A 10,139-nucleotide genomic window follows, 5' to 3' on the forward strand; every position below is an offset into this window, starting at 1 on the left:
CGATCGGCCGCCATTATCGGCACGAACAGTGGCCGCGTAGACCGGCCGACGAGATTTCGTATCTCGCGTCGATGCAAATTCGCCGAATTTTACGGATGCCCGGCACACTAAAGATCACGGATTCAGTGCGGCTCGAACCGAACGGGCTGAGTGGTTAATTGCGTAAAACGTTCAAAATATTCAGGGACCAGCTACCGTGAAACGAACGGCGACGCAGAGACGAAGTAAATATAATATATAAAGGAAGGATCGTATCGAAATGAAAATAATATTCGATTTAGTTGACGACGAACAGTCGTGTGAATATCGAAGAATGTAGAAGGTAAAAGAGAGAGAACGATATCCCAGGGGGGACAGGAAAGAAAAGTAACGAAGAAAGAAAGGGATGGTAGGAAGGAGAGGATAAATTTTATTTATCCGAGAATGAAATATTTTTCACGTATTTGTACACAGTTCTTATGGAAAAATTGGAGCGCGTAAATTGAAACGGCAGGAAAGGACAGAGACGAGAAGATCCGTAAAGTTCACGAGACTGAAAAAAGGAGAAGAAAGATGGTAGAAGGCGACGGTGCGCGTCCTCGTGGCGCAGCCCATAAAATTTGTTTGCATTCTCCTGAAAAAAAGAGCCGGGCAAAAAAGAGCGACGAAGAAGGTCTGCACGGATCTTGCAGGAGAGAGTGGAGAAGAACGGGGAAAAACAAAGGTGGGGCCGAAAACGGTGGTACGGTTCGAGGATGGTGGAGAAGAAGAGGAGAAGCAGCTCTCGTGAAGAGAGGAAGTTCCTTCTAGAGAAGAAAAAAGGGAAAGAAAGAAGAGTACGAAAGAGGGAAAGGGTAGAGGGACAGAGAGGAGCGGACAAGACTGCGAAGAGGACTCTGTTCTTCGAGAGAGAAGAGAGTGGGGCCCGTTTGGCTAACGGATGATTTAATTAAGAGAGGCACAAATTACAGACCCGCTGGATGCTAATGCCCATCCATGCTCGACTCCGCCGAAGCTCCTTAATTAGACGGGCCTGATTCATTGAGAAATTAAGACTTGACGAATGATACCACTACCGCGGTCCGTCTGTTTCTTTGGCGAACGCGCGAGTTTCATTACGCTCGATCTTATTCCCCTCTGCGTCCCCCTCTCCCTCTCTTTTCTTCCTCTTTTTTCTCCCCCTTTTTCATTCTTCCCTCTCTTGTTCTTTTGTTTTTCAACCAGCTCGCCGAGTCGGTTTTTCTTTCGTTTCGTTCCTTTTCTTCTTGCGTTTCGTTTCTTGTTTCGCGAACGCCGCCAGGAGAACATTAAGTAACGATATGTTTATTCCGTGAGAAGATGATTCCGTAGTAATTGAGAACAAACTCGTCACAGACGAAGCCACGAAACGGAACGAACGCGAGTTTTGTGGCCCGTTGGGAGAAATTTATAGTTGCAATTAGCCGATACTGATTGTCATTTCTATGTTGCGATTACATGCAAAAGGTATAAAAAAAATAAAGAGAGGAAGAAAGGAGAAGGAGGGAAATTCACGTGAGAAAAGGATCGTGAAAATTGTCGCCAGTAACGATTCGACAATGGAGCCAGCGGATCGTTAATGTTGCACGGCTGTAATTGCATGTAAAAATGGAGATGTATTCAGCGGGTTGGCGGCGATACGGCGTGTCACGGTATCTTGATGCGGTGTTTTTCAGCGACGGTAATAAACGCGGAATTATGTATTCGATTAATTTATTTTTAAATAGCCCGCGTAATATCACGCTCGCCACGTTTTCATTAACAACGGCGTCGCCGTAAATTACCACTCAATTTCAGCATCGTCGGGGGAAGCGCTAACGATATTTTCTTCTCTCTTCCCCTCTCTTTTTTCTCTTTCTTTCCCTGTGCACGGAACGTTCCAAAGCGGAGCCGCGCTGCAATTCATTAGGAACAAGAAAAAAAAGCAAAAAAAAGGAAAAAAAAGAAAAGAATGAAACAATATAAAACGAGACGAGAAAAGCAAGGTAATTACAAAAAAGGAAGAAAAAGCGGTGCCTCTCGCGTTTCGTAATACGAAGAAAAAATGCAATTTCTTGTACGCGTTATCACCTGTTTCTCACTTGCATTCTTCCATGCGAGCCGCTCGTATTTCGTTAGATTGCCATCTTATTCCGAACGAATCTCTGGCCATTTCAAATTCTAATGTCCAACTTCGTTTATCGTGATCTTATTTTGCCACTTCTTCTTTTAAACGTCATAACAAGTTTAAGCGGACCGAGAAAAAAAATGTAAGAACAAGAAGAAGAAATTTACGCGAATTTACGCGAACGCGAAGAAAAGTGTTAAGGGTTGAAGCGATTATGCGAGGCGTTCTACGCCAATCAGAGTCGTCGGTGTATCCGTCGAGAGGAGTCGTGTAAACCGGTGGTCGAACGAAGAGGAGAACGCGCGGAGGAAAGGGGAGTGGAGTCAAGAGGAGTGTACCGTAGTAGTCACCGGTGGCGAGTGCGTTAATTAGCGGGATGCTCACGCGAGCCGGCAATTAAAACAACATCTTCATTATTAGGTGTATATAGGAGAGGTCCCAACGGACCAGCCACGAGTGCAAGAGACGCCAGTTACTGCCGGTAGTCTATAAACGGAATACATAACTTGGTAAACGCGTGCGTTGCTACCAGTTTGTTATTGTCGCGTTATCACGACTTGCTGCGTTCAACTACTTGAAACTCGACTTGCATCTCGACTAACGAAGGAATCTAAATTCGCTACGATAGAGCCATTTGTTCTACTCGCCTCGTAGCGTACGATACGTAGGATGATAGGTACGATGTGAGATATACGTTGATACAGCCGCGTTCGGGAAGAATGTCCGATGAAAGAATCTCTCACGCGATATGTCGATCAAGCCTCTTTTCTGTCATGAATATTCCTCGGACTCTGTTAATCGATGCTCGAATGTTTCCCATTATAGTAAACGGGAGTAAACGATAATACGAGTAAACAGGAAATATTTTCCATGATTTTCAACTTGCACCGTCATTTGCTCCTTCGAAATATTATATTACCTTCGACGTTTATTGGCTTAATCTACTTGTCCGTGCGGTTCTTCTTATCAGCTTGTTGTCATCGTTGAAAAATTGCTGATGGTCGATACACGGGCTCGGGGGTCCTTTCCTCCGACTAACCGGTATAATTAGTCGATAAGAGAACGCTCATATTCGCGTGTCAGCCGGCCAAGTAAATTACTATACGTTATTCAGATCGGGCGTGTGCTAAACTTGGCAATTTGCGAGCGGTATCGGCCGATAAAGATGTTGTACTCCGGGATCGCCGAGCGATCGAGTTTATCCGCTCGATTGGCTCCGTGTTTTCCGATCGAGCCGCGATACCGTCGTTCGCGGAACAGAGGAACGCGTAAGTATTTATTGAAATTCGTCGCGACGCACCTGCCTCGCTTATCTTCCGGCTTAAAGCGATCCTCGTTAACCTGCGAAGCGGACAAACCTGCTCTGTAACGCATCAACGTTTTCGTCGCATTCGTCTTTAACCGGCATCGACTGGAATTCTCTCTGGTCGAGTGAGAAATACCGAATTTGCCGAATGTCTCACGCTGGGCGATATGATAAATCGAAGGTATCGAAGCGTTATCCGTGACAGGTGTATGGCAACTTGATGAACACTCGTAAATTGGTGCGATTATTTTTCGTGAAATCATCCGTAACGCGTTTCAACAAGGAGACACGCTTCGCAAACGTCGTAGTCGTTAGAATTTTCTTCAACCTCATTGACAAACGTACGATAAAAATTCGATTCGACACGTTCGGACGCGTTTGAAGTTCCGTTTCGAGACTCGACAGCCACCGAATTCCACTCGAAGCATCGAGATATCTCGAGCAATCTTTGAATTGGGAAATTTCGTCGGACGGGGGAAATGAATTCGCCAAGCAACCGAAAGTCCGTACCACCATGGAAAAAGAGAGCGGTGGAAGAAGGGGAAATAAGTGCGAATTAACGACGTAAGCGACGTTTTCCTTCTGCGTTCTTACCTCCCGTTCCGTATATTTTATTATTTAATTTCAGGCGTCGAGGCGTTATGAGACATGAAAAAAGTCTTGGCGATATTGTAGGTGGATTTCCAGGTGGGAGAACACGCCCCCGAGTCGCGGCCTCGGCCGACCGGGCACCGCGCGCCCGGTGACATTATTATTCGTTATGAACGGGTTTACGAGGCCGCAAATCATAGCCGTGTTCATATTTCGAACGGCAGCACTCCTCGTTATTCAGTTTAATGGCGCCGGTATTTGAATTCTCGATCCTCCCTCCACCGCCGCCCTCGATCCCCCGATTTTCCGCCGCCTCCACACGCCACGTTCTCCTCTCCCACTTTGGTTTTCCGCCTCTGGAACCCCTCTGTCATCCGCGCGTTACAACGTTTAACGATAAAGAATGCCAGAGGCTGCGCAATGCGGACGTTCCCTTGTCGAGACCTCCCTTTCCCTCTTTCGCGACGGTTCGACCAAACGAGGGTTGATATTTCCGACACAGAGATTGCCAGGGCAACGAACACTCGAGAATTCTTGATTAGGAAATCTGGCGAATGTTCGGTAAACGAATGTTACAATTGCTAGACCTTTCGAATCGACTGCTTTTAAAGTTTTCTTTCTGCAGTTCGCAAAATTTCATAGACGCTTCCGACCAAATGAACCGCGAAATCCACGGTACAAGTTGCTTAAGCGTTTATGGGATATTTAACGACGAAAAAATTCACGTAATATGCGAAAATATATAAAATGCTCGGAATATAGTACTCGTTACAACAGTTAGAGGATAAAACGAGTCTCTGCTCAGGTTCTGTCGGACGAAACCAAACGAAATAGATCGGGAATTTTATTTCACGAATCTTCAACAACGATAAATCGTTAATGGATGAAAGGTAGAATTTTGTCGTGGGTCAATTTGTGAAGGTTTTCGGATGTGCAAAGCTCTTTTGTCCCGTAGAATTCTTTCTAGGTTGTCGTAAGATCGTATTACCATCGTGTAGCGGTTCCTTTGGGAAACCAGCCAGTCCCGAGTTTTGCAAAGGCGCCGCCGACGCCTCTTGAGTAGCTTTACGCATGGACGTCTTTTCGAAAATGTTTGGTCAACGTCATCGGTGGTTTCTGCACCTGGAGAAGGGTTGATACGACGCAGAGCTTCCTGTCGTCGCCTGTTTCTCGCGTACCAGAATAGCAACCAACGGATCGGCCTTATTTTCGTTTCAAACAGAATACACAATGTTTTTTTCGAACCCTTTTTACTTTTAAATACATCGTCGTTCCTTTTTCTATATCTACGCAGCCTGACGAAAGTTTTCGAACGCTCGTAGACGCCTTTTACGAATACATGTATTACGCGTGTTGTACGAAACATTTCGAAATTTCATTAGCGATACCGTCATATGTTCTATATAATATGTTTTTCTATATTTTATAAAATACACTCAACATAGATACGAAAGTTTTCTATATGTAAGCGTCGAAATACTTTTGCGAGTCGATGAACAATATTTGCATAGATATTTAATTAAGAAGAAATCGTACCCAATTATATACTAACTTAACGGCAAAATTGTTGCCTTCCGTGACAATTGTTTAGTTTCGAAATGGACTGGTTATTTTCCACGAATCTCCGATCGATTTTTCCCGATCCACGACAGGATTCAAGGGTGGTGTATCATGGTAAATTGGGAAGGCGCGCGTGTCGCAGAGCGCGAAAATTAAACGCTATAAATCATACGCGCGTTTCGCGTCGCTAGCCCATGAATATTAATGGAAATCATTGCGCCGTTTACAGGCCTATTAATCCGGGGTTAAAGTATTCCGTCTTTGACGGTGTTTTATCGGTTTGGCGTAGGGCTCGCCCCACGCCGCGTTATTAATCCTATCAATCATGCCGCCCACGGGTTAATTCCATTTCTCCCCGCCCTTTGACATTTCTTTTCGGCCGTGCTGCCTCCGTTAACACGCATTAATCGTCGACGAAGATCGATCACGGGACACGTGATCATCGATTCACTGTGTCTTTAACAGCGGGTGATTAATTCAAAGCTTGAGAATTAACAGGGACCGGTCTAATCGATCTAGATTCTGGGCTAGACACGAATCTTTGAAAAATCTGCTTTTAATTCGGACACACGAATAACAGACAGACAGAATCATTCGTAGTAGCAAGTTGCTAATCGTTCGCACTGTGTTATACACATTTTCTTTCGTAGAACCCTTTAACCGTTCGGGGCGGACCGAACGAGATCTCAATTTTTAGAATCAACAACCACCTATTAAAGTGGAGAGATCGTGAGAGTCGTGAGAACCGAGACGTCTAAAAGTTGCAACGAGTTCAGCATCGAAAGTCAAATACAGTCGAGGGATTTTGCCTCGATAGCCGTGGTGGGTTCAGCACGGACCCAAGGGGTGTGTTTGAAACAAAAGGCATTGTTTAACGCAACGGCAGCCGTCCAACGACGTATTCCCGGATTTACATGTCGCCACGGTGTATTTCCGATATACACACGTAACGGCGCAACCGGCAGATAAAATTCAATCGCGCCGCCTTCAGGGATAAAGCTGAGAGCAGCCTCCGCGGATCCGGGATGACCGTCGTCCAGCACAGTTCTCCGCCCGCTATCGGAATAGAAGATCCGTTTGCACAGAAATCGCTGAATTACGCTAAATTCTGGCCACCGTGCTTACCATCGGTCTCACTGTGGCCTCCTCTAGGGAACCCGTTAAATGCCCACTGGCCCTCGTCATTTTATGGTTATGCCAGATTTCTCGCGCGCCAGTATTCCGAGTATCGGGAAGATGGATCGTACACGGTCAGTGAGACCTTCCCAAAGAGAAAGGGAGAGAGAGAGAGAGAGGGAGGGGGAGTAGGGATTGCTGCTTGCCAAAATATAGCTCAGCTAGATGGTTCACGATGATCGACGAATGGACTATTCTTACGGTATTAAGTTTTGGGGTTCCGTGTTTGAAAATTGACTCAAACGAGAATACACGTAGATGATACGCGTAGCCGATGATCTTGTCCTCGAGTTTGCTGACTACCGCGATTCCTCTAGTCTAATTCCACGCTATTAAGATTTCTCGAGGATTTAATTCGTATGTAAATCGTAATCAAAAGAAATTATAATGTATTATAATGTATTAGAACTGCTGTTACGATTTCATTCGGCACAGGTCATTGTTCACTAATCGAGTCTTACTTAATCGATTAACCTACTTGAGCAATTAAGAATTAAACGTTTCAGTTTCGTTCTAGTACGTCTCACGATTCTACCGGCAAAAGAATACTTGCACCACGGTAATTGGAAGGCATCAATCTTCGTAGGAAGAAGTATAACGATCGTCGGCGATATAGTTTCCGTTGTTCGAAGGTCTCGAGGCTCGTTGGAACAGAGACCCGATTGGGCGAGTACAAACCAATCATTTGACCTATTGGATCCGAGAAAGGGTGGAAGGGATCTACGGGGGAAGGAAGAGCGGGAAAAAGGAGATCGGCTCGTTCGACAAAGGGACTCCGAATAAATGAGACCGTCGATATAAACCGACGTGGAAAGCGCGCTTAGACAGGGAAATAAATAAGGAAAGAAAGAAGGAAAGGACGATAGCGTTGGTGGCGGCTGTGGCGGGCGACGGGGGGCAGCGAGGGGTCGCGAGGGCGGCGGATTTGAATATTGATTCGCTTTATTTAAATTCCGCTCGGTCTTATCGCCGGGTAGATATCTCGAACGCCGGAATTGGACGCGATAACGAAAAACGGAATGGAGGAGATCGAGCGAATAGGCCGTGGATTGCAGCCGAAAGAGAGAAACGGCGCTGGGAAATGAGGCAGCATGGAAGGAGAGCCAGCCAGGACAGAAGGGAAATGCAACCGGCAGCCGAATGGAATTTATAAAACGATTTTTCTCGTCTTCTTAAGTGCCTTCGTCGAATCGCAGACGCGTTTCAGCCTCGAGATCGCGCCATCGAGGAGCGTACGAATCGCTCGTGTGCCATCCCCACGGGAGCCAGGCGAGAGACGCGCTTCCCCGCTTCCGATAGACCTCGAAATTTCTCTCGAATCGACGACGTTTCGTTGTTTCCTTCGTCGTTCACGCGACTGGAGCGGAAAATCTCGCAGATTCTACTTGATTTACATTATTTTTTTTTTTTAGAGGGAAGAAGAGAGACGAGTAGGTTATTGGGTTTTATTTGGAATGGCGCGACGGTAATTTAACCCTCGCTTAAGAGGGTCTAGTTATAGATGTCTGAGTTGATGGATACGTAGATCGTGGCGGAATGGACGCGGTAGATGGACTGCTCTATGTGACAGGATAGGCGCGAAGGGAAGGTGCCTCTTAATAGGAGTTACGTTCGCGATAAATTTAACCCGGAGCATGTATAAATCAGAGGCAGCGGAGGAGTACTCGAGAATATTGCCCTTGGTCGTAAGTAGATTTTAAACTTCAACAAGCGGTCCTGGCTTTTATGAATGTGACCGGGTGAACGTTCTGGAAAATTCCTGTCGTTTCCCGAGAAAACGTGCAACTTGTACGCGTATTGACTTCATTAAAAAAAATTCCCGTTTTACTATGTATTTAGTTTACGTGGAATCAACAGGGAAGAATAAAATATTAGCTGGTCGAAGAGTAAAATTTCGGAAGGAAGGCGACGATTCATCGACCAGAGAGTAAATTTTAGTATCTGCGTTAATATTCGCGTGTAAATCCACGTACACAAGGCGATCCGACAGAGGGAACGAGAAAAGACAAGGAAAGGCCAGAGAGTTTTTATAAGGGCGCATAATTTTTCGCTCTCCGCGGCTGCAATTAAGACTTCTCGCGATGGTTTTCATAAAGCCGCATTAAATCCTGCAGCCTGGCCGCCTCCCGGCCGCTACGGGCAGAGGAAAGCCACAGAAAACCGGCAGGGACCGAGAAAATATTATTTCTTATTCCAGTGAACTTCCACGGCGTGGCCGGCATTAGGCGGGAGCGAAATAATTCTAAAGAAATTTCATAACTGTCGCCCGGCTGGGGGGCTCGCGTTGCTATAAGAGATGCTCCGGGTAATAACCAAAGCGAGAAAAGCGGTTCTCATACGAAGACCTTCGAAAACGAGCTGCTCCATGAATATAATCGTGATTTGTGGAACGGCTGTTACGTCTTTCGTTCTATCCCTCGATTCTTTATCGTTGCCCGACCAGATGAATCTTTACAATTTATTTTATTTGTGACCAGAATATGGGAACGTTAATTACGAACGAATTAGACGTGCTACCACAGGAGCATAGTGGATGTATCGTAGTTTCGACTATGCGATCATTGGGAAATACAAAAACACATCGGTGTTTCTGAAACAGAAGAACGAGTCGTGAGGCAGGCGTTTACCGCAATTTCCGGTCTCGTAGGCACTCTGCGTTGGATGTGCACCGGATCCTGTAACCTGGAAACGTCTCTCGCGGAAGTCCACGAGATCTAGGATTGGACGTGTTGCGAACTACGCAACAAACTACGGAGACAACGTTCCACCAAACGCGAGAAAATTGCATTGGAAACAACCACGAGTCTCATAATTCATAATGGCGCCGTTGCGATATTGCGTACGATAACAAATCGTAGGACAGAGAAGCCTGCGTTGAAATTCAGCGTAAGAGGAGGTCTCGTTGGTTGCCTGGAAAATGTTGGAAACGAGGTTGAATCGAGAGTAGCAGGAAGTCCCGAAGGCGCCATATTTCCAAAGGGGCGTAACTCCGTCGAGGGTGGAAGAAGGATTCTTTTCGAAATTTCCTCTCGACCACGTAAGCACCTCTGTCGCGCGATCTGTCAACCTCGTCTCTCTTCCCCTCTCTTCGCTCTGTCTCTCTTAGCGTAACCTCTCTCTTTCCCCGTATACATTGGACTATCTCTCTTGCTCGATCGGTTTTTCTCTCGTCCTCTCTCTTTCTGGCCTCGAGCGCGCGCTCTCGAGGGCGTTTTATTCGCATTCAAATGGCAGCACTTTAATTTGCATGCTAAGAGTGCTCGCCGGCCTCCCTGCCACTCTCCCGTCCGGATTTCCATTTAAACTCACAAAATGGCGCTGACTCCGCGGGGCTACAAAATTTTTTATTGAAAGATTCGACGTGGATAGCGCGAACGGTCCGGATAAAAAAAAAGAGAAAGG

This window comes from Bombus impatiens, unplaced genomic scaffold (assembly GCF_000188095.3).
Source record: "Bombus impatiens unplaced genomic scaffold, BIMP_2.2 scf_0377, whole genome shotgun sequence".
Classification (NCBI taxonomy): domain Eukaryota; kingdom Metazoa; phylum Arthropoda; class Insecta; order Hymenoptera; family Apidae; genus Bombus; species Bombus impatiens.